The sequence below is a fragment of the Myotis nattereri genome (genome assembly GCF_964212035.1).
Source record: "Myotis nattereri genome assembly, chromosome: 12".
NCBI classification, from domain to species: domain Eukaryota; kingdom Metazoa; phylum Chordata; class Mammalia; order Chiroptera; family Vespertilionidae; genus Myotis; species Myotis nattereri.
This window is the reverse complement of record NC_138087.1, coordinates 49,748,851-49,774,275: the sequence shown is the minus strand read 5'-3', so window position 1 is coordinate 49,774,275 and position 25,425 is coordinate 49,748,851. Positions and strand designations below refer to the sequence as shown.

The 25,425-nt window shown below is 40.6% G+C and overlaps 1 protein-coding gene across 4 annotated transcripts in view; it reads left to right on the top strand.

Moving 5' to 3' along the window:
- Positions 1-16,931: 16,931 nt before the first annotated feature.
- The window catches only part of GKAP1 (G kinase anchoring protein 1), a 67,411-nt gene continuing 58,917 nt past the window's right edge, over positions 16,932-25,425 (top strand). For 3 of the 4 annotated variants that reach the window (XM_081102910.1, XM_081102908.1, XM_081102909.1), the window contains exons 1-2: positions 16,932-17,129; positions 17,559-17,681. The gene's annotated coding sequence lies outside the window, so the exon portion shown is untranslated. Of the gene's footprint in view, positions 17,130-17,558; positions 17,682-22,112; positions 23,714-25,425 lie in introns of those variants that run through there. The other variant, XM_081102911.1, reaches the window with a different exon arrangement.

Here is a 25,425-nt window from a genome sequence, read left to right as displayed (position 1 = left end):
AAGGTTAATTTATGGTCCTTAGAACCCACAGAGGTTGAGTGATCAGTCTTGATTCTTTAAACATGGCCTCTGTTCTTTTTCTGGAATAGTATTTAGAATGTTATAATATTTGTTTGATAATATTATGGAATACATGTTTTCATTTATTTCCTGCCCTATCTATTCAACATCTCTCTCTCTCTTTATGCTACTAAAAATGGGAGAAATTAGTGCAGTTCTATGAAACAGGGAAGCAATAATAGAATAACACTAAAGCATTCTAACATTTCAAGGAAAATATATCTGGTCACATGAAATCTATATATATAAAACCCTAAGTGACTGGTTGACCCTTCCACCAGTCGCTTTGATGCGCACTGACCACCAGGGGGCAGGTAGACGCTCAACGCAGGAGCCGCCCCCTGGTGGTCAGTCCACTCCCACAGCTGACTGACGGGCGCAGGATGCCAGGCTCAGGGCTGGTGAGTGCAGCTGCGGCAGGTCCAGCTGCAGCAGGCGCAATGGGGCTGAGATGAGCGGGAGTGGCGCCCAGCCTGGGCTCAGACTGCTCCCTGGCCACCTGCTGCTTCACACACTACTATATTCCTTGGGGGATATTGGACGGCGGTTTCTGCTCGATTCCCACAGACCAGGTTATCAGGCTGAAACCGGCAGTCTGACATCCCCTGAGGGATCCCAGATTGCGGATTGTGAGAAGGGCTCAGGCCAGGTTGCGGGACCCCACTGGTGCAGGAATCTGTGTACTGGGCCTCTAGTACACCTATAAAGCTTGAAGTCGAGCCAGAAGATCTTTAACTAATAATATGATGCACTTCATCTGAGAATTTTTTCTACAACCTGTTTAGTCAGGCTTTGCACCCAGACAGGCCAGACTACATTGAGGTTGTAAGTAAGTAAATGAAAAATTTTCTTCAATATTTTTTTGTTCTAAATCTTATATAATAACTTCATTTGGAATTAAGAACTAAACATTGATTTGCCCAACATAATACAGTTTGCACTTTTGCACTATATTTTTCAATCACAGAAAATATCCCGTTATAATGACCAGAGAGATATTTTGTTACTTTTTTACTTATTTGTGATTTTTATTACTTTTCCAAAGTTTCACTTAACATAAAGTTGTTTCTTTAATGTTTGGGTGGGATGGTAGCAAAAACACCCTTACTTATAGATGCCTACTCAATGAGTCACTCACTTCCTTGCTGACTCGATATTTTTCTTATCTGGTGCTATTTTTTTCTTTTGCCCCTTTCTCTGTTGCTGTTGAGCCTGACCATCTTACCTAATACCCAAACTATTACCCTGTGCTCAAAGACTTAATGGTTCCTTTTTTTAGTTTCTAGCCCCTAGGGAATAGGGTCCCCTGGTCCCACAGCTATAGGAAAAGAAAACCAAACCAATACAAACTTCTAAATTGGCGAATATTTTATATATCTCTTAAGCATGGTACTAAAATTCACTTAAATTATGTGTTAGACTTCTGTGGACTTACCTGGGAAATGAACTACAGTTTTATAACATTGGCCCAATGAGAAACTGCTTCAAACAATGAAATTATAAACTATCTTGGATATTTTGTTTTTAACGGACTATTTGAAATCAGATTCTGGTTTTAAGTGAGTCTCCTTCTTTTGCCTTTGTTTTGTATGATATATATTTAATGTCTATCCTATGTAATGCGTAAATATATAATGGCAAAATCCAGTGCCTTAACAAAGCATAGCAATTATATATTAAGCAGTGCACGAATTCGTGCACAGGTGGGGCCTGGCTGGCCCGCCCTGATTGGGGCTGATCGGGCTGGGCTGGCCTGGGGGAGAGGCCTCGGGCAGTTGGCCAGCCAACCCCACCCCCTGGTTGAACTCATGGTTGAACTCCTAGTCGAAGGGACAATTTACATATTAGCCTTTTAATGTATAGGATAAATACATATTTATTAATGAAGGTCCCAATTTTAAATAACTTAGAAATGATTAATGTAAGAATGTATTCTGATACTGGAATCCTGCTTGCCCAAGAAATTGACACATACTTGTTTTATCTGTGGCAATATGAACACATTTTCTGAAAGCCAACTCAAAATAAGAAGTTATATCCAACCAAGTGATTAGATTTGATAATGCAAATGTGAACTGACTTCTAAATAGCACAGGTACAGATTTTTCCTTCCTCCAGTTAAACATATATCCTTTCTATGCTATATAAATACACAAACACACACATATAAATAATATCCTCAATAATACATTCTGGAAGTGAACCTCTTATCATTTTAGTTTAGTTAGTGCCCTCACAAAGGAAAGAAAAATTAGGGCATCTGCTCAAGGCAAGTAAAATTATTTTTTTACAGATATTACTAATAAGTTTTACTTTTTATTTCACATGATTTCTTTAGTCTAAACATTTTATCATTGTGTTTGCCTTTCTGCATGTATATAAAATGTTTATGGTTTTCTTATTGTTGTTCATTATGGGTACCCCCCACCATACCCATACCAGAGCCTTTGAAAGAAGACATGCCTGCATCCAAAAAGTACTAGTTCCTTTCCTACCTCCAGAGTGTTATAGGTAACAGTGTTGGAGAATTCTCTAAGTATAGGTAACCATGGGCATAACAACATCAATGAAGAGCTTTTGTGCTTTAATGTTTTTCTTTTGCTAATTGTTTTTTCTTTCTTTTTCTTTTTTGGTCCCATGATTCTTGTTATCTTTATGAACTCAGGGTTCAAGGTGTCAGCTAAAATACACATGGTCTTCATTAAGTGAACTTGATTGCCACTAGCCAATTGGCTTATTTGTATTGGTCCAGGTCAATAAAGTGATAAATCCTTATTCAAGAATGGGTGTCTTATATGAAAACACACACACACACACACACACACACACAAACAGGTCTTATGCTAAGTTTTAGAATGAAATGCCCAAGAGTCAAATCCTTAGTGGTTCTATAGCCTACACAAATTCTTACGCATTAAATGCAAGTGTGACATATTTTGCTCTTTCAATTATTTTCTTAGGCACAAACTTGTGACTTTAAATCACTCAAGTATTGATATGTGAATGTTCACTGTCTATAATATCTGTAAGCTCATGTCTACAATTCCTCTCTCAACTTCACTGCAATTTTTAAAAATATGCATTATGTCTATTTTACTTTTAAAATATTTTTATTGATTTCAGAGAGGAAGAAAGAGGGACAGAGAGATAGAAACTTCAATGATGAAAGAGAATTGTTGATCAGCTGCCTCCTGCATGCCCCCTTCTGGGGATTAAGCCCATAACCCGGGCATGTGCTGTGACCAGGAATCAAATCATGACCTCCTGGTTCGTAAGTCAATGCTCAACCACTAAGTCACACTGGCCGGGCCATTATGTATATTTTACATTTAAAGTTATTACACCTCTGGCCAGTTAGCTCAGTTGGTTAGAGTGTTGTCCCCAATATGCCAAGATTGTGGGGTTTGATCCCTGGTCAAGAAACATAGAAGCAGCAGCAAATGAATGCATAAATACTAGGTGTACCAGTTAATAATGCAGATTTTTTTCAATAGATGGAGTTACACATATGTTAACATATGCAATTTGATATGTATGCTATTTTGTTGTATTGATAGCAAGCTTCAAAACTTCATATGTCAAATTTGCTGAAGGTGTTAACATCATAGATATTTTTACGCTTAAAAATGTCGAATTTCGTACCAAAAAAAGCATTTGCGGGAAGTTTTAATTCATTATTTTGAAGAAAAGTGCTGCTGAAAGTTATCATAAACTTCGGGAAGCTTATGGTGAACATGCTCCATCTCAAGATACTTGTTAACGCTGGTTTAAACGCTTTAAAAGTGATGATCTCAATGTGAAAGACAATGTCCAGGTCAACCGAAAAAGTTTGAAGACCAAAAATTACAAGCATTATTGGATGAAGATGCATGTCAAACTCAAAAACAACTTGCAGAAAGATTAAACGTTGCTCAGCAAACCATTTCTGATCGTTTACAAGCAATGGGAAAGATTTTAAAGGAAGGAAGATGGTTGCCACATCAACTGAACGCAAGACAAATGGAAAACCAAAAAGTCATCAGTAAAATGTTGCTTCAACGGCACAAAAGAAAGTCTTTTTTGCATCGAATTTTGACTAGCGATGAAAAGTGGATTTATTTTGAGAATCCCAAACGCACAAAATCATGGGTTGATCCAGGTCAACCATCAACATCGACTGCAAGGCCAAATGGCTTAGGAAAGAGAAGGTGTGGTATATTATGAGCTTCTAAAACCAGATGAAACCGTAAATACTGTTCTCTACCGACAACAAATAATCAATTTGAACTATGCTTTGATCATGAAACGACCAGAACGGGCCAGAAGACACGGCAAAGTAATTTTACTTCCTGATGATGCACCATCACACACTTCAAAAACAGTTAAAGACACGTTAAAAGATCTTGCCTGGGAAGTATTAACCCACCCGCTGTATTCACCAAACCTTGCTCCTTCAGATTACCACATTTTCCAATCGATGGCACACACACTTTCTTAGAAGCACTTCAAAACGTACAAAGAAGTGGAAAATTGGGTCTCTAAATGGTTTGCCTCAAAACAAGAAAAGTTCTATTGGGACGGTATCCACAAATTACTTGAAAGATGGGGGAAATGTGTAGCTAGCGATGGACATTACTTTGAATAAAGCACTTTTGATGTTTCTCTTAAAATTATTGTGTTTTCTTTGATTACAAAATCTGCATTATTAACCGATACACCTAGTAAGTGGAACAACAAGTCAATGTTTCTCTCTCCTCCCTCCCACTTTCTGTCTCTCTTAAATCAATAAAAATTTGTTTAAAATAAGTTATTACAGGCTATGGGCTGCCTTCACTAGTACTGATAACACATTCTTCTACATTTATATTTTCAAAATTGAAAATGAAGGTGGGAATAAGATCATTCTTCAATGCATTGGGTATGTTGTATTTTAGAGCTCATATGGGCAGTAGTGTTCAAAGGGTGGGGTAGTGGGATTCTGCCCAACAAGGAAGGAATATTTTATCACTGTCATTGTTTACCTTGATCCTGAAAATAAAAAGCAGATGACTTTTCATAAGGTTTAGTGTCTTTAAATTCTCTAAAAACACTGCCCCCCTTATTGTCTGTCCCAGCAATGAGTGCTTCCATTCCTTGCTCTTGGATTGCAGTGCATACATGACACCACATAATGGAATAGTGTTTGATTTTTATAATGACCTTCATGTTGACCCCAAGAATACCCCAGTATGGAAGTAATTAGAACAAGATAAACTATAGAAAGCTCAGAAAAACTTGATGTCATAATATTGGCTTTTGATATTCTACATAGCTCTTATTTGCCTCTTTATATTTTTTTCTAGGAATTTCCACAATGAATTAAGAGAATTGCCACTGAAATGCTAGCAGTATAACTTAAACCCAAATATACTGAACTAGACTTAGGAATTAGGTTTTTCTGGTAAATTATTACACACAGCTCTACTTAGTTATCTCCATAGTACTTTAAAAGAAAAATACAACAATATCACATATTTTGTCATAATGAGCAAGATCTTTATATTCCCAAAGAACAAAACCACAACAAAAGAGTAGAAAACATTTAAGAATGTATATTTATGTTTGTTGGAAATTTAAAGCTATGATTAGTTAATACTTGTGTAATTAAAGTAGAACAAAAGAAAAAAAGTAGAATGAAATGTACTTTGAAATAATATTCATATACTGTATTGAGTTTTCAAGCTTATTACAGTACACACAAAGCAAAGTATAATTTTTCAAGTCCAAAATGGTCAATGTTAGAAGTTATTTAATCTGAGGGGGCCTTTTAAAAGAACTACTTTTCTGACCCCCAAACCCTCTCCAATTACCAACAACAAATTATAGGCAAATTATAGCTTTACTTACCCCTAAGTCCCCACAGTGTTCTAGGATTCAAATAGCTCTGATAAGAAGAGATAAAGAGATTTATTTTAAAGCATTTCATAGATCAGCAAAGAATTTTTAAAAATATTTTGAGCAAATATATTTTCTCTGGCAATAGCGCTGAAACATCTTCAATCTTTGGCTATTTCTATTGATTGTTTACAGAGAGGAAGGGAGAGGGATAGAGAGCTAGAAACATCAATGAGAGAGAAACATCCATCAGCTGCCTCCTGCACACCCCCCACAGGTGATGTGCCGCAACCAAGGTACATGCCCTTGACAGGAATCGAACCCGGGACCCTTCAGTATGCAGGCTGACGCTCTATTCACTGAGCCAAACCGGTCAGGGCCTTTGGCTATTTCTAAACCCTAAAGAATACTCTTAGGTAGTAGTACTGATTTTGCCATTTGAAATATACATCCCGGTTTTTTATATTGGTTCCTCTTCCTGAGATTACTATTAATTCAGGATTATAGGAAAAGAAGCTGCTGTAAGCAGAATATAAAAGGAAAACGTGGAACCATTCAATAGAAAATGATAAACAGTTTTGGATAAATTCCAACAACTATAACATAGACCAAAGTAAATAAGACTTTAGTGATTTTACCATTGAAGAACCACAAATAGCATGCCAAAACAAACATTGTATGCATTAATTGACAGGATTTATCTTTATAAAGCAACTAGAGGCCTGATGCACGAAATTGGTGCAAGGGGCTCTGCCCTTGCTGCCCCAGCTTTGTCCGGAAGGTCGTCCGGAAGGTTGTTCAGCTGTCTGGTCTAGTCAGCATATTACACTTTTTTTATTATAGATTCTTAACTATTTTGCTTAATTAGTTCTTTTATAAGTATAAAAATTGCCAAACTTTTGTTGTTACTTTCTAGCATTTCTTTTTCTAGATAGGAAGAGTGGGAACCAGACAAGGTATTTTTATACTGAGGGGTCAATCACCATTTAAAATTCCCATTACCTGGGTGTTGGGAAGCATCTGAACTAAGTCTATATGTTGCCCTGGACCATTTCCCAGCTAGCACCAGGTGACTGGAAAATACCCAGAATGACCCAGGTTATAATCTTAATGGAATACATTAAATAATGGTATTTTCTAAAATGCCAAACAGACCTTTCTTTAAAAAAAAAGTTATGAATAACTTTCTTGCATTTAAAATAAAAATCTTAGTTTTCAAATGCAACTCAAAGTATTCTATAATAATAAAAGCATAATATGCTAATTAAACTGGATGTCCTTCTGGACGACAACTTTCTGGATGAAGCCAGGGCTGCGAGGGCAGAGCCCCTTGCATGAATTTCGTGCATCAGGTCTCTAATTATTTAATAAATTAATTGGGAAGGAAATTGCTATTTTTACTACACGGTAAATAGACTTTTGCTTTATCAAATACATGAAAGCACTTTGAAAATTAAAGTATATATATATATTTTTAAAAATATGTATTTTATTGATTTTTTACAGAGAGGAAGGGAGAGAGAGAGTTAGAAACATTGATGAGCGAGAAACATTGATCAGCTGCCTCCTGCACATCTCCCACTGGGGATGTGCCCACAACCCAGGTACATGCCCTTGACCAGAATCGAACCTGGGACCCTTCAGTCCGCAGGCCGACGCTCTATCCACTGAGCCAAACTGGTTTTGGCTAAAGTATATTTATAATGGAATAAATATAGTAGGTCTTCTAGAGAGTTGGGTGTCAAAATGAGATAACTTTTTAGTACATACGTGATTGTTTTATATATATCATAAAACTTTAAAGCAAATTCTTAGAGTTCTATATGTCAGCAACAATAGAAATAAAAGTATTCTCTGAGAAGTTTTTTTTTTCTGGGAAGTCTTACGTGAATTCTATTCTCACAAGAAAATATCTCAAAGACTTGGCTGAGTATTTTTAGAGTCATAAGAAGTGCTTTATGACTTTCTTTGATTTGTGAATAAAAGAATATGCCTGGCTGGCATGGTTTAGTGGTTGAGTGTGGACCTATGAATCAGGTCAGTGTTGGATTCCTGGTTAGGGCACATGCCTGGTTGTGGGCTACATCCCCAGTGTGGGGCGAATAGGAGGCAGCCAATCAATGATTCTTTCTCATCATTGATGTTTCTATCTCTCTCCCCCTCTCTGAAATTAAAAAAAAAGAATATGTTTTAGTGATTTTAAATACACACATATTATTAATTTCAGAGAGGAAGGGAGAGGGAGAGAGAGATGAAAAATCAATGATGAGAGAGAATTACCAATTGGCTACCTTCTGCAGGCCCATGACTGGGAAATTGAGCCCACAACCTGGGCATATGCCTCAAGTGGAATCATGACCTCCTGGTTCATTGTTCAATGTTCAACCACTGAGTCATGTCAGGCAGACTTTAGGGGGTTTTTAACCATCAGTTTTTGGCTATTTGTTACTTATTTCTTTAGTAACAATTACCAAATTTGTGAACCAAAAAGAATGGTTTCCATAAGTTAATTACTAAGATATTGAAAACTTTATTTTTCTCTCCTTAAGGAAATTGTAAAACAGTAAGTTGATTTTTTTGGTACGTGTATAGATATGGGATCAAATTAACAGAAAAGTCAGTCTTTGACGGTTGATTCTCTTAGCTACTATATACAAGAAGTAATAATAGAATTAAATCTGACATTACCATGGTGGTCTCTCCTTTATAAGCATCCTGAGACAAGCTCTTTCTCCTTAGTTTGCAAATATCTGCCAATATTAAGGAATAAGTTGTCACTTTAGATCAAAGCATCCATGACTTGTATAGTCAAGAAATCAAAGAGAAAACGAAGACTGTAAGAGTAATAGAACCTACAGTGCTAAGTATTCTACTGGATTGTGAACAAATAAATCTGAGAGGAACACTACTAACAATAGTTTTTCTGGAAGAAGTTACCTTCAGTAGTGCTGAGATCCTCTTAGTAAGATTTATAAAAAGTTCACTATCTCCCATAAAGAGGGAAATTATATGTAAAGAACTGATTATGCCAGTTTAATTGGCCAGGTCCAACTTGAGTTGTAAAAGTTCATTATATAGTATAATACAAGTTCCTTACCAGATATATGATTTGCAAATATTTTCCCCCATCCTGTGGGTTGTCTTTTCACTTAAAAAAATTTTTTTTTCTTTTTTATTGATTTCAGAGAGGAAAAGAGAGGGATAGAGAAAGAGACATGAGACATCAATGATGAGAGAGAATCATTGATCAGCTGCCTCCTGCATGCCCCACATGGGGAATCAAACCCACAACCTGGGCAGGAATCGAACCATAGGTCAACTTCCTGTTGCATGGGTTAAAGCTCAACCACTGAGCAACACCGGCAAGGCTTTACTTTTTTGATAGTGTCCTTTGCATTGCAAAAGTTTTTAAATTGGATGAAATCTTATTTTTTCTTTTGATGATTTGTGCTTTAGTTGTCATATCTAAGAAAACATTACTTAATCAATCTAATACCATGCAGATTTACATCTATATTTTCTTTTAAGAGTTTTATAGTTTTAGCTCATATTTATGTCTTGGGTCAACTTGGAGTTAATTTTATATATTAAGAATTAGTTCTTCTTAATATTAGTAATATTAGTATCTACATCTTAGTATTACTGTGGGATATTTGATGGTCAGTATTAAATTTGGTGAATTAAAAACAATGCTATAATTTCCCTTCTCACCATTAGTTTTTTAAAGATATGCAATTTTTAATTTTTTTCAAGGTGACAATATCTGATTTCAGAGTCAAATAATTACAAGGGTCGTAATAAACAGAAGGCCCTGTTCCATCTGTCATCACTGATAACTGCTTCCCAAAGGAAAAACTGTTGTTCTACTACTTAATTCCACATTTCTAAAGAGCACGTTTCTATTGCCATGTCTTAGTTTTTCAGTTTAGCCATTTTATGCCATTTACTAATGTCCCAATATGTTTATGTGACATTATTAAGCATTTATTATGTATATTTTAATGTCTATTATGTATTGTCCACAAAATCCCATGTTATCATATCAGTCAGGAGAGGTTAATTATGCCACATTAACAAAATTCCACAAAACCCTCAGCAGACGGCAACAATAACGGTTTACTTGTCATTCACACTGCATGTCCAGTGGCAGGGCAGCTTGTAGTTCTGTGCTATGGTGTCTTCACTCAGGACTCAGATGGCCAGAGGCAGCCCATCTTGTGGCAGGGGCAGAGACATGGCTCCTGAAGCTTCTGCCTGGAAGGGATACATTGAGTTGTGCCCCTATTTCATTGGCCACAGCAATTCACACTGCCAGGTCTGCCATCAATAGGGCAGGGAAGTATAATTCTCCTCCAGAGAGGCACCACCAAGTGTTCTTAAAACAATCATACAGTGTACCTGTAGTTTATAATCTCCCCTTTCTTGGGTTTGCTTAGTTTTCTGTATACCTATCATCATTTCATCTTTGTATGTTCATAAGGTTCAAACACAGGCCATTGATCAGTTCTGAATTTTTTCCCCCTTGGAGACATCCCCTCTAGAGCCCTCCATCCTTTATCAGAACAAACTGGTTGCTCTAAAGACCTGCTACATAGCTGTCATCCTGGAACTTCCCTTCACTGTCATCCCAGGGGAGAGAGAGACAGAGAGACATAGACAGAGAGACAGACACATCAATGTGTGAGAGAAACATTGATCAGTTGCTTTCTGTAAGCACCCAGGGGATCGAACCTACAACCTGGGTATGTGCCCTGACTGGGAATTAAACCCACCACCTTTTGGTGTATGGGATGATGTTCCAACCAACTGAGCCACATCGGCCAGGGCCCAGGAATTCTTTTTGTTTCTCTGTCAGAGCTCCTGTTTACCAGGCCCTATGTGTTTGTTTCTTAGTTTACACCCTTATTTTGGTGGAATACCTCTCTCCTGTAGCTTCATTAGCATTAAAACTTTTGAGAATTGTTTTCATTTTGACATCTTTTTCTGTTCTCTGCATTGGCTCTATTTCCTTGGTTTCTTCTCTTATTTCTATTTTCTTCCTTCATGAAAGAAAGAGGGTTTCTTCAACTATCTGGTGGTCCTTGACTATACACCCACATTTAAGAATGAGATAATAAATAGTTGATTAGAGCCTCTGTTGATATGGGCAGGGCTTGTCTACTGTTGGGCTTCACTATAAAGAGACAGGTGATAAGCCACATTCTCCATTATAAGACCCTCAAAGTCAGTTTTTGTAGGCCTTTTCTCTTGGACCAGCTACTTTTCCCCTAAGAGGAAGCTTAAGATCCCAGCATTCTAGCATCTGAATGAAGCTGGCGTTATGGCTTACAGTTCAATATATACAACTTCATTAATTCAGCTTTTCTGTGGAGAGAGTCATCCCTGTCTTCAGCCCTGCCTGATGTCCAGGGGAGTTCTGAGTCTGCCTCTCCAGAAAGGAACCCTCCCATCCTCTGCTGAGTTAAGGCAGCATGGAATGGAGTAGGGATTAGGGGAAATGAAGGATCTGACTTCTTTATAAAACTTTCATAATGAATTGTGGTTTGCAGCCCACTCTACGTCTGCTTTCAGAGGTGTGGCAGTTCCAGTTTCAGACCTTTCCAGGGTCTGTGATGTAAAAAGGTTCACCTGGCTGGCTCTACCTCCTCCCAAAAGCTTAGGTATTCCCTTTCGTGGTTTGGGTAAGTCAGTTATCACTCAACCATCTGCTGTCCATGTTCCTAAGTTTTGTCGACATCCTTCTTCAGCAGAAATCTCTCTTCCTATTTGCTTTGTCTTTTTTTTTTTTTAATATATTTTATTGATTTTTTACAGAGAGGAAGGGAGAGAGATAGTGAGTCAGAAACATCGATGAGAGAGAAACATCGATCAGCCGCCTCCTGCACATCCCCCCCTGGGGATGTGCCCGCAACCCAGGTTCATGCCCTTGACTGGAATCGAACCTGAGACCTTTCAGTCCGTAGGCCGACAATCTATCCACTGAACCAAACCGGTTTTGGCTATTTGCTTTGTGTTAATGGGTTTATACCTTTTTATTCCTTCACTGTCATTTTAGTGAGGGATCTGGAGTGGAGAAAAACGTGTGTTCAATGCACCATGTTTAACCAGAAGTCTCCTTACTATTAGGTCCTAACATTATAGATGTAAGGAAATTAACATATTTTTTAAGTAGGAAAAGTCCAAGTATACTTATAGGCAATTCCATAAGAATAAGTACAACAACAGAATAACTATAGCTAACTCTACTGAGTGCTTATATGTGCTAAGCAGTCTTTAAAAAATTTTTAAATATGGTTTTTCATTCATTCATTTTTAGAGAGAGAGGAAGGGAGAGGGAGAGAGAAACATGGATCGGTTGCCTCCTGCATCACCTTAATCAGGGACTGAACCTGAAACCTGGGTATATGCCCTGACCAGGAATTGAACCGGTGACCTTACAGTACACAGGATAATCTTTAATCAACTATGTCACACTGGCCAGGGCGTTATGTGCTAAGCAGTTTTTAAGTGCTTATATGTATGATAAATATTACATTTTATCCGCACCATAACCCCATAGGATAGGTGCTTTGATTCAACCCCTTGCAGTCTGACATCAGAGTCTCTACACTATACAATATACTTCATTTTCTAAACTACAGGTAATCTTAATATTTTTAATGTCAGGTTTCTAGTTAATCCCTGTTTATTAAGTTATATCTAAAGTTTTCATGCAGATTTTGAACATTTACCAGACATCATTTGATGTGGCAAAGCTAGCATCACTTTTGACACATTTTTTGAAGGTAATCCTTGGAGGTAGAACAGTAGTCTATGACACATTTTAAAGCACAGTCATTTAAACTGGGAAGCCTGGCATGTGTTTGTTTTATAATACAGACATATGGGTACTTCCTCTTAAAGAAAGCAGTTTTCCATCTGCAATCTGAGAGGTCAAAGAGAAGCAATTAGAAACCCCACATTAGTACAATAAAACTTTAAAGTGCCTGTTTAAATGAAAACTCTTATCATCAAAGAGTCGAACATATTAAGTTACTGATGGCCTTGAAAGCCCTGATTCAGATCATTTAACCCCTCATTCTTTGAAGATTTTAGTACCAGACTCATTATCACTCCCTCCAAGGCTATTCACCACTCCAGGGCTACTATACCTCCAGTGGACAATTCTTTGTGATACCCTTTCCTGCCTCTCAGTTCCTTGACTACGACTCTTCAGATGATTTGTGCCCCCTGCTAATTGCAGCTTCCTACTTTCACAATCATTTCCTACACCTTGACATTACTGGTAACTACAGCCCCTCTTCTAATTTTAATTTCAAGCCTCCGGCTCTCCAACCCATCTCTTATGTTTTCAGCTCATTCTCTAAATTTATATCTTGCTCACATAATAATCCAGAATGGGTGTTCCAGGTCAGACGGCAGCTCTCCTTCATCCAGGCACCTTTTTTCTTGTGGCTCTGTCAATCTGGGCAGTTTGTAGTCACCTGCATAATCCAGCTGGCAGAAAGGGAAAAAATGCATGAAGGAGGCACACTGGCCTGGCAATGGCAGGCATCATTTCTGTTCACATTTCACTAGCAACAACCTAAAGCCTGACCATACCTAACTGAAAGAGAGGCTGAAAACACACACACAAAAACAAACAAACAAACAAACAAGACTGTGTGCCCAGGAAGGAGAATTGTGATGGACAATTAGCAATCTGCCAAAATGATCTTTCTCTCTATTTCGCTGAGAAAATAGAAATAACTAGAAAAGAACTACTTTGTTCTGCTATCAAATCCACAAACCTACTTCAATATGTCCTATATAGGTGGGCATGGAGCGGGGAAGGGATTAGATTTCTAGGCTGTCCCTGATCACAAAGGGGCAGTTTCCAAGCTTTTAGAACATGGTCCTAGAAACTACACACTCAATCACAAAATTGAAACATACCTTCCTTCCTTGCACTTTTCAATCTTTGTGGAAGGAAACTCCTTCCTTCCCCTGCTTTTGTGAATGGCCAATTTACCTTGATTTGGAGATTTTGCATTATCTTAGTTCTCCTCCCTCTTTCTTTGCTGGCTTCTCTCATCTAGATTAGATCCCCCCTTTAAAAAAAAACTTATTTGTTGTTGACACTGGCTTCTCTCATCTAGGTCAGAACGTCTCAAACTTTAATGTGATACAAATCACTTGGGGTTCTTGTTAAGATTCAGCAAGTCTGGGGTGGGGAAGGCTGAGATTTCTAACAAACTCCCTGGTGATGCCATTGCCTCTGAGCTACTGACCACACTTTGAGTAACCAGGTTCTAAAGAGGATGTTCTCTAAGATTCTGCCCTTTGTTTTATTCTTTTTGTCACAGTGATATAACTGTAGGCTGATAACTTCCCTATTTTCTAGTTCAATCTTTATACACACACACACACACACACACATTTATTTCAGAGAGGAAGGAAGAGGGAGAGAGGGATAGAAACATCGATGATGAGAATCACTGATTGGCTGCCTCCTGCATACCCTCTACTGGGGATCGAACTCACAACCCTGGCATGTGCCCTGACGGGGAATCAAACCTTGACCTCCTGGTTCATAGGTCCACACTCAACCACTGAGCCATGCCGGCCAGGTGTCTCTTTCCCATATTTTAAAACCTTTATATTTAACTTCTTAGTGTCCACCTCTATCTGGCTGACTTTCAAACCTTTAAAATGGCCAAATCTAAATGAACAAAATAGGTCCAGAGACATAGAAACATAGAACAGACTGCAGAGCCTCAGAGGGAAGAAAAGCGGGGGGTGAGGGTGGGGGGGGGGGCGTGGAGGGGGCAGGATGAGTGGGTGGGAAGAGATCAAAGAACTTGTATGCACATATGCATAACCCTTGGACAAGACAATAAGGGTGGTGAAGGCCTGGGGCTGGCAGTGCGGGAGGGTAGGAGAGGGCAATGGGGGAAAAGAGGGGACATATGTTAATACTTTCAACAATGAAGATTTAATTAAAAAAATATATATATAAAGCAATTTTTACTCCTATCTTTTTTCTATGATTATCTACAAAGTCAAAACCTCTTCCCTATCTTGACTTTTCTTTTTCTTCTTCATATATGTTTTCATGCCATCCCCTCTTGCTGTAAATCCACTTAATTGCTAAATCCTGTAGATTCTGCTTCCATGTCATCTTTAAACTATGCTCTTTTAAATTCCTCCTGAGCTGCTTTTAGTTCAGACTCATCATTACTTTTCACCTGGCTTACTGCAGGTTCATCTGGCAGTTTTCCCACCTCTAATTAAAAAAAAATGTATTTTTATTGATTTCAGGGAGGGAGAGGGAGGAAGGGAGGAAGGGGGAGAGAGAGAGAGAGAGAGAGAAACATCACTGATTAAAGAGAATCATTGATCAGTTGCTTCCTACACCCCCTACTGGGGATCTGAGCCTGAGACCCAGGCAGATGCCCTGACTGTGAGGTCCTGGTTCACAGGTCCACGCTCAACCACTGAGCCACACCAGCGCGGCCCACCTCTAATCTATATAAAAGGCTAATATGCAAAGTGTCCCCTCGGGAGTTTGACCAGGAGACCAGGAGTTCGACTGCTCACCATGACCTGCGCTGATCACCAGGGGGCAGCGTGGAACGAAGGAAGGCCCCGGCTGGCAGCAGGAAGGCCCCGATGGGCCCTGATCCCGGGCCAGGCCTAGGAACCCTACCCGTGCATGAATTTCGTGCACTGGGCCTCTGGTTTTTGTATACATTCACTGATCGAAGAAAAGCTGAACTTTTCTTCCCCCAAACTTTGAAAGCACAAAGACTAAAAATACAGAATTAAGTACAAATTCATCTACTTGCCACCTCAGGCCCCATTCTCCTGGCCTCTGCCACTTCTCAACATGCCCTAGGGTCTTCCCGTTTGCTTTTTCCTGACACTCTCACTAAGTCACCTTCCCAAGCTCTCCAGCCACCCCTTCTCCCTGTAGAACCGTCCTCATCTCCTTGCCCGTCCCTCAAAGGCCTTCTCCATGCTGCCTTTCTTTCCCATACCGGCAGGCAGTGAGCAGTTCTTTCGTCCTCGCAGTACTCTGTATTTTTCTCTCATGGTGTGTCTCTTATGGGTTTCATCTTTGTTTTATTCCTTACTCTCTGAAGGAAGGGATGGCATCTTCAACTGCCCCCTCTACCCTTGCAGCATCTTACCGAGAAGGGCGTGTGTGTCTCCCATTAGTGATTTAGGGAGATAATGGGATGCAACGGTAAGCCCTCCGGAATTTTGAAGGCAGCACAGCTTCCAATTCCGGCTTTCCCATTGATTAGTTTGAGGCTTTGGGTGAGTCACGTCATTCGGCTTGTAAAATGAGGACATTGCTACCTGACAAGAGCACCGAGGGCGACAGCGTGGAAGCGCTTTGTTAACTCCGCGGAGAAACCGGCCATGTCCGCTATTTTCCTCACGGAGACCCGACGCAGCCTCGCCATTCACAGCCGGGCGTGCAGGACCATCCCCCCTCACTCCCCGAGGAGCGAGACCCGAGCGGCGGGGAACCGGGCCCCCAGGTGCCGCGGCCCCTTCCCCCTCCCAGCGCCGCTGACCGCGCTCCGCGAGGCCCGCGCAGCCGCCCGCCTGCGGGGAAACGGCCTGAGGTCCCGCTCCCTGGGGAGGCCTCCCTCCTCCCACCCGCCCCGGAGAGCCCGGCTCTGGCGGTCACCCCTCAGACCGCGGCGCCGCCGCCGACCGGAGCCGTTTGGACCCTGCCCGGCCCCCGTAGCGCCCCTTCTCCAGCAGGTGGTTCTGGTCCTCTCCCCCGACTCGGGGCGCTCGCGTCACCCGCGAACCTCTGCCCACGCGCCGGCGCCGCAACCAACCGAGAAAATAAACAAACCCCCGCGCGGCGGCCGGCGCCAGGCCCCGCCCCCGCCCCGCCCCGCCCCGCCCCGCGGCTCTCACGCCGCCCCCGCCGTCGGGACTTCCCTCCCGCTCTCGGCTCGCAGTCGCCTCTCCCCGCCCCTCACCGCAGCCTGCAGCCGCGCTCCCCGCCGCGGTCCGCCCGGCCCGGCGCCCCTGGACCCGTTAGTGCCGGCGTCCGCTCGTGGGGCCGCCGCGCGCCCCCCGCCGGCGCGAGCCGCCCCCGCCCCCTGACCCTGCCCAGTCCCAACGCCCCCGGCGGCCGCCCTGAGAGCCGCGGGAGTCCGGCGGCGCGGAGGGAGGCAGAGGAGGGCCGAGCCGGCGACCAGGGAGGCCCGGTGAGTGCGCGGAGGGCGGGCCCGGGTCGCGGGGTCCCCTGCGGCGCCCGTGAGGTGGCGGTGGCGGCTCGGCCGCGCCACTCGGCGCGCCCCCGCCTCGGCGCTGGGGACTCGGCCTGAGGTAACGGGCCCCGCAGGTCGGAGCCGCCGGGCAGAGGGCGCGGGAGGCCGCTCTTCGGGAAGGGCCGCGGCCCCGACGCGCGGCGCAGGTTCGGGGGCGGCGGAGAGAGACCCCCCCCAGGCCCCGGGCCGGGCCGTGGCGGCGACGCTTCCCGAGGTCGCGCCGGGGCCGGGGGCCGCCGCGTCGCCGAGCCGCGAGTGACAGGTGCCGCCGCCCCTCCCCGCCGGGCATCGCGCTCCCTCCCCGGCATCCTGGCGCTCGGAAATTTCTAGAGCGACGACCTCAGCTCGCCGTTTTCTGCCTTTCAGGTTTCGAAGCCGCTTCTTCGCTCGAGTTGGGTCTCGCCCAGCCCTGTCTCTTCCTGACGTACTTTGTGCGGAGAAGTTTGGGAGCCCCGGCCCGCGGTGAATTTGGCTTCATTCATGAGCGAGGTACCTCGTGAGTTACTCTGGGGGAGAGCGCGCCGCCTCCTCGCCGCTCGCTGTGGGAGAGCGCGGGAGCGGGCTGTGGGGTTGTTACACGTTTATTATTATTATTATTATTATTATTATTATTATTATCTCGCTGTTATTGTTTGGAACAAGCATTCTCTCAGGATTTTGTGAAATGGCTAGAATTTAGGGTGCTTAGTAGATATTGAACAGGAGTGACAAAATGGGCCTATTGAATTGCCTTCTCTTTCCAGCTTCTTTTAGATTTTTTGGTTTTTCAGTTAGATTTTACAGTTGAGTAGGTGCTTTGGCTTCCATGGGAAGCACTAACCTCTCTTGTACTGAAAAGCCAGTGAAAAATTTTCTCTGCCGGTCAGTATTGCCTGTTTAGGTAGTAACTACGTTTGTGATTGTAACCGGAGTCGCCAGTTTAATAAGTTTGACTTGCAGCTCTAAGAATATTGGAGAAACTTTATGGTAAATTAAGGCATTAAACAATCTTTAAACTTCGGAAGTATAGGGTGGGTTCCCCCCCCCCCCAATAGGTTTATAGTACCGTAGTCGGTATTAATCAAATCCTAATCAATGGAAGATATTCTTAATAGTCATAAGTGGTTACAACAGACTTATTTATAAGATACCAAACAGTGGCTTCACTCGATAGACTAAAAGCAAGAACCTGCAAGTTGACCAAAAGAACACAGGCAAATGAAAATACATGTGCTTTATCAGACGAGATCGGGCGCGTTCAGGGTGGTATGACCGTAGACCATGTGCTTTATCGATGGGAGAATCCCTTAGGTCCTCAGTATCTGTACTTTTTAAAAAATATATTTTATTTATTTTTTACAGAGGGGGGGGGAGAGGGATAGAGAGTTAGAAACATCGATCAGCTGCCTCCTGCACATCTCCCACTGGGGATGTGCCCGCAACCAAGGTACATGCCTTTGACCGGAATCGAACCCGGGACCCTCCAGTCCGCAGGCCGTCGCTCTATCCACTGCGCCAAACCGGTCAGGGCTGCTTGTACTTTTTGCTTAGATTTTTCAGCCCACAGAAATTAGGTGCTGCGGATTGGAAAGGGGAGGCAACATTTATGAAGAAAATATAGAACTTAAGGCAAACCCATAACGTTTACATGGTTTGTTTGCACCAGTTGTGTTGGGAGCAAAGTGTTGGTACACATTTGGCACTTGTTGGTTGTGAATCTTAATTTACAAGAAGCTAAAGTGCAAGATATTGTTCAGTTGTGTTATTTGAGGAACAGAACATGAAATAATACAAATTTTAAATTTCACCAGGTGTTAAATCATTGATGCCCAATCCCATTTCATTTTGTGCTGTTTTATAAAAATGTAAGTTATAGTTCAATGAGGCCACACCAATCAGACTAATGGTCGATAGTGTTCATGGAAGATGATTGTCATTTATTTTATAAAAATGAATAAATATGATTATCCTTGACTGAGGGTTTTGCGCATATATCGGTTTTGAAGGGCCCTAATTGAGGTATGACCACAGCTATTGTCCATCTTGTCCCTAGAGAGGTCATAGTGAGGGGTGAGGTCATAGTGGCAGTGGTCTTCAGAACCTGAGCAGAGACCAGCTGTATCAACCATTTTGAGATCCTGCTGCTTGCAGTTTAGGCTATTCAGTTTTTAGAAATAGTTTATTTTAAGCACCTCATATATCCTAATTCTTTTTAATCAACACTTTAAAACCAATTTTGTTTTCCTAAACAAATATGTGTCTTAAACAAAATTAGTTGTGGTGATGATAAGTTGGTAGATTGGCACTTAAATTGAAACAACTTTGAACTGCTAATAATCTTAAATTCACATTTGCATTATGGAATTGGGGGTTATCTATAGAGCATTTTGCGTTTTCTTTTCCTATCCATTCTACTTTAGAACACATCTTTCAATGCATGTGTAGCCTTGTATTGGGGGAATGTAAGTTTTGGGTCTTCTTTAAGAAGAAGGAAAAAGATAAAAAAAATGTGAACAATAAAATGGCAATAAATACATATCTATCAACAATTGAATCTAAAAATCAAGATAAACAAACAAGGAATCTAATGAACAAAATAAACTGATGATAAATAGAACCAGAGGCATGGAAACATGGAACAGACTGATGAATCTCAGAGAGAAGAGAGGAGGTGGGGTGGGAAGAAATTAACCAAAGAATTTATATATATATATATATATACATACATACATTTATTTATTTATTTATTTATACATACATACATTACCTATGGACACAGATCAAGTAGGTGGTGAAGGCCTGTGGGGGGGAGGACTAGGTAGAGAGGGGCAATAGGGGGAGGGGGGGGATCTGTAATACTTGCAACGATAAAGATTTGGAAAAAAAAGAAAATAAATCCAAATTTAATAAATTGATTTTTTGTGTGCTAGGTCCTGTGGTTTTTGTTAGGATGTTGAAATCAGGGTTGTAGGGGGCTAGGCACAACAATAAGCATAATCTTTAAAAACATTTAATATATTTTTATTTATATCAGAGAAGAAGGGAGAGGGAGAGAAAGATAGAAACATCAGTGATGAGAATCATTGATCTGCTGCCTCCTGCACACCCCACATTTGGGGATATAGAGCCCTCAACTTGGTCATGTGCCCTGATCAAGAACCAAACCGTGACCTCCTGGTTCATAGGTCAATGCTCAGCCACTGAGGCATGCCAGCTGGCAAGCATAATTTTAATAAAAGTAAGCGTAAAATACAGAAATACTAACAGAGGATGGGATGATTAATTTGAGGGGCCGGTCAAAGAAAATATAGAGATGCTAGCACCTGAGCAGATTTTGAACAATGAATACACGTTTTAAGTGGAAGAGATGAAGAGCATTTTAGGCAAAAGGAATAGCGTAAAGATATGAACAAGTAAAACTGAATATGTGACCAGGAAATTTTAGGTAGTTTTGCTGGAGCAAAATCTGAGGAAGGATAATTGTTATAAGAAGCCCTAACACATGCTATAATTACTAAGTTAAGTAATTGGTGTATTGAATATATATAAAATGGAGACTTCCCTATAATTTGATATTGCTGCTTTGTCAAGTATAGTGGAATTAATAGTTTTTACTAATGGTAGTAATTAAGAAATTATTAAATATTTATATGTGATGAGCTACCTGCATATTTATAAACTTGTTTTTTGTGCATTTTGACCTGAACCATTTTTTAATTTATCTTGTGAATTTTGTCTTCAACTGAATTAGCCTTTAAATTATTTTTATTTTATTTTATTTATTTATTTTTTAAAATATATTTTATTGATTTTTTACAGAGAGGAAGGGAGAGGGATAGAGGGTTAGAAACATCGATGGGAGAGAACCATCGATCAGCTGCCTCCTGCACACCCCCCACTGGGAATGTGCCCGCAACCAAGGTACATGCCCTTGACCAGAATCAAACCTGTGACCCTTCAGTCTGCAGGCCGACGCTCTATTCACTGAGCCAAACCAGTTTCGGCTTTATTTTATTTTTTAAAATATTTTGATTGATTTCAAAGAGGAAGTGGGGGGTGGGAGAGAAAGATCATGCCCTAGCTGGTTTGGCTCAGTGGATACAGCATTGGACTGCGAACTGAAGGGTCCCAGGTTTGATTCCGGTCAAGGGCACATGCCTGGGTGCGGGCTGGATCCCCAGTTAGGGGTGGGCAGGAGGCAGCCAATCAATGATTCTCTCTCATTGTTATTATTATTATTATTAATAAATTTTATTGACTTTTTAGAGAGGAAGGAGAGGGATAGAGAGCTAGAAACATCCATGAGAGAGAAACATTGATCAGCTGCCTCCTGCACACCTCCCACTGGGGATGTGCCTACAACCAAGGTACATGCCCTTGACCGGAATTGAACCTGGGACCTTTCAGTCCGCAGGCTGACACTCTATCCACCGAGCCAAACTGGTTAGGGCTTTCTCTCATTATTGATGTTTCTATCTCTCTCTCCCCATCTCCCTACCTCTCTGAAATCAATAAAAAAATATTAAAAAAAGAAAAAACAGTGATGAGAGAATCATTGATTGGTTGCCTCCTGCACGCCCCCTACTGGGGATCGAGCCTGCAACCAGGGAGGTGCCCTTGACCGGAATCAAACCTGGGGCCCTTCAGTCCGCAGGTCAATGCTCTATCCACTGAGCCAAACTAGCTAGGGCAGCCTTTAAATTATTTTTAAAAGGAGACTAAAAGGGAAGAGGGGAAACAAGAAATAATAAGTAGATTTCTGGACTAAAATCTAATTTGTGTAGTATTTCAGTATTATGTAAATGTTTAATATATAGCACTAGCTACCACATTCAGAGACTGACCAATGTAGGTAGTTTAGGGGATCTCCACTATACTTCACTTTTTGCATTTTATACCTTAATTAAATCTATATCATTTAAATGTATATAAATGCAGAGATATTAAAAACTGTGTGAGAGAGAAAGGGAAAATAGGGGAAGAGAAAGAGCTCTATTTGAATCTATTTATCCTATTGTCTCTTTTTTAAAAAATATATTTTATTGATTTCTTACAGAGAGGCAGGGAGAGAGATAGAGAGCCAGAAACATCAATGAGAGAGAAACATCGATCAGCTGCCTCCTGCACACCCCCTGGGGATGTGCCCGCAACCCAGGCACATGCCCTTGACCGGAATCGAACCTGGGACCCTTCAGTCCGCAGGCCGACGCTCTATCCACTGAGCCAAACCGGCTTCGGCTATCCTATTGTCTCTTAAATAAGACCAGAGATGGAGGTCAAGAGTTTTAGGACACAAGATAGAAGGAATATTAACCCTAGCCATACCCTGAATTATATTTAAAAATCCTGATGTTGTCATAGTCTGCCTATTTATTCCTTTTTTCTCTTCAGTAGTTAAAAGAATGAGTTCTTGGATTGATAATATATTTTTTGCAAATTTGGAAAAATTTGTTAATGAAGGTAATGTTCTCCAAAAACATGCAACATAATCAGTCTTTGACAGTTGCTGTCTGTCATTTGTCCTCTGCCTCACTAACATTAAGGACCAAAGGCATCTCATTGTCAGTTCTGACCTGCAGTTGCCCTTTCTAAGTTTGACACAGGGCAGAAAAATCAATATTGCATTGATTACATCAGCTTACTTTTTTGAATTTGGTTTTAAATGATCATTTTCCCTTTTCAAGATGAGATATTTTTCTTTTTAAAAAAATTTAAATTCTTTATTATTTGAAGTATAACCTGTGGGTTGCGACCCCTTTGGGGGTCGAACGACCCTCACACATGGGTCGCCTAAGACCATCGGAAAACACATATGTAATTACATATTGTTTTTGTGATTAATCACTATGCTTTAATTATGTTCAATTTGTAACAGTGAAAATACATCCTGTATATCAAATATCTACATTACGATTCATAGCAGTAGCAAAATTACAGTTATGAAGTAGCAACGAAAATAATTTTATGGTTGGGGGTCACCACAACATGAGGAACTGTATTAAAGGGTTGCGGCATTAGGAAGATTGAGAACCACTGTTCTAGCACATGCCCTCACTTCCCTACTGTCTGTGTGAGATGTTTTTCTTATAGAAGAAATATGGTCATTATAGAATACTTGGGGAAATAGTGAAAACTGTCAAAAGAAAAACAAGCATGAGTAGTCCCATGCATTTTCTTTGTTTTTGGTATGTAAATACATAATGCACATTTACAGATTAGGGATTATTTTTATGTTTTCATTCCCTTTTTAATTTAAAATTTACATTTCACCCTCTTTCACTTCTGAGGTACTGGTTAGTGTACCTTTTGACCTGGTATGTAGATTTCTCTAATGGCTATTGAAGTAGACGAATGTGTTGGCTATATATCATGTGCAGCTTGTATCACAGATGATTGAATCCTTCCAGTTGACCCATCTCCTATTCTCTCAGCTGCTACGTAGAGCTGTTCTTTAATATTTACTGTTATCTAAAGTATAGTGCAAGTGGCTGTCACTATCTTTTTTGCACTCCTACTGCTGACCAAACAAGGGATCATTATAGGTGAGCATTTCCCCCTTTTCATTTTACCCTTTCATAAATAAGAGTATTTTATCAATTATTTTTTTATTTTAAAAAATGTATCTCTATTGTTGAAAATATTACAGATGTTTTCTTTTTTTTCTCTCCTTGACACCCCCCCCAGACCTTCACCACACTATTGTTTATGTCCATGGGCTATGCATATATGCATATAAGTTCTTTGGTTAATCTCTTTTATTTTAATACGTGGATTGCTGAGGTAGTATAGCATAGGTAGCTGCTTCCTCAGGAAAATAATTATTTTGTCTTTTGAATATCATTCTTTTCTCAGTTTAACAGTATTCTAATGTTTTCACTTTGTCTTTCTGTCTTTTATTATTATTTTTCATTCATTTTAACATTTATTGTTTGTCTACTGTATGCCTACTGTTTAAGACATGGACCCTACTGTGATTCTTGGGTTTTGAGTAGACTGATGTTTTCCTTCCACAGTATATTAGGTATAATCATTAGGTCTTTGACCCTTTTCAGTGGCTCACTGCTCAACAATTACTTCTCAATGCCTAACAACTTCTTCCTTTCATTTCAAAGATTAAAGCCTTAGTTAGCTTTTAGAATGGTGTTGATTTAAATTTCTAAACATTTTTGCAGTGGAGTCAGACATGCTTAGCCAAATTTTTAAATAGTTTGTGCCAATTTTCCTTTGCCTCGTAGGACCTCAAGACATATTTCAATTATAGTAAGAATACCAGTAGATGTTTATATTTGAGTGGTTCTGTACTGACTACTGTTCTGTTATTGTATGCAAAGTCCATTAACATTTAATGTTAACTCAGTGAGCTGGGCATTCTTGTTCGTTTCACAGATGAGGAAACACTGATTAAGTAAGTGGTTCAGGGGCTCACAGCAAGCAGCAGGTTGGGTTTGCTCAGGTCTTCTTGCTTCAGGTCAGCATTCTTGTCTAGTGCTTTTCTGCTGTTTGACTTCTGCATTACTAAAGTAAAGGACCATAGGTAAACCATTGTCCCCAAACTGGGAGATCTACAATGTCTACATAGAACTGGGTGGAGAATAAATGTGTTGCATTTTTTTTACAGTATATGATTAGGATAGGTAAAACAAAGTATATTAGGAAAATACTAAATGTTGAATTTATTAAAAACTTCAGAATCATCAGAGTTTTCAATGAGAAAATTGTACTTATGTTCCGTGAACATAAGTTTTTAAGTAAAATTTATCCATGAAATAAGAATATGCAATTCCTAATCTAGACTTTTTAAAAAATCCTCAAAAAAAAATAAAAAAATAAAAAAAATAAAAAATCCTCACCTGAGGATATGTTTCTTGATTTTAAAGAGAGGAAGGGAGAGAGAGAGAGAGAGAGAGAGAGAGAGAGAGAAATACCGATTGGTTGCCTCCCATAAGGGCCCCTCCCTACCAGGGATTAAAGCCACAACCTAGGTATGTGCCCTGATTGAGAATCAAACCTGAAATCTTTTTAAAATATATATATGAATGTATGTGTGTGTGTATTGATTTCAGAGAGGAAGGGAGAGGGAGGGAGATAGAAAACATCAATGATGAGAGAGAAGCATTGATTGACTGCTAGAAAACATCAATGATGAGAGAGAAGCATTGATTGACTGCCTCTTGCACTCCCCCTCCCCCACTGGGGACAAAGCCTGGAATCAGAAGAATGGAATCGGGAACTCCTATTTCATAGGTCAGTGCTC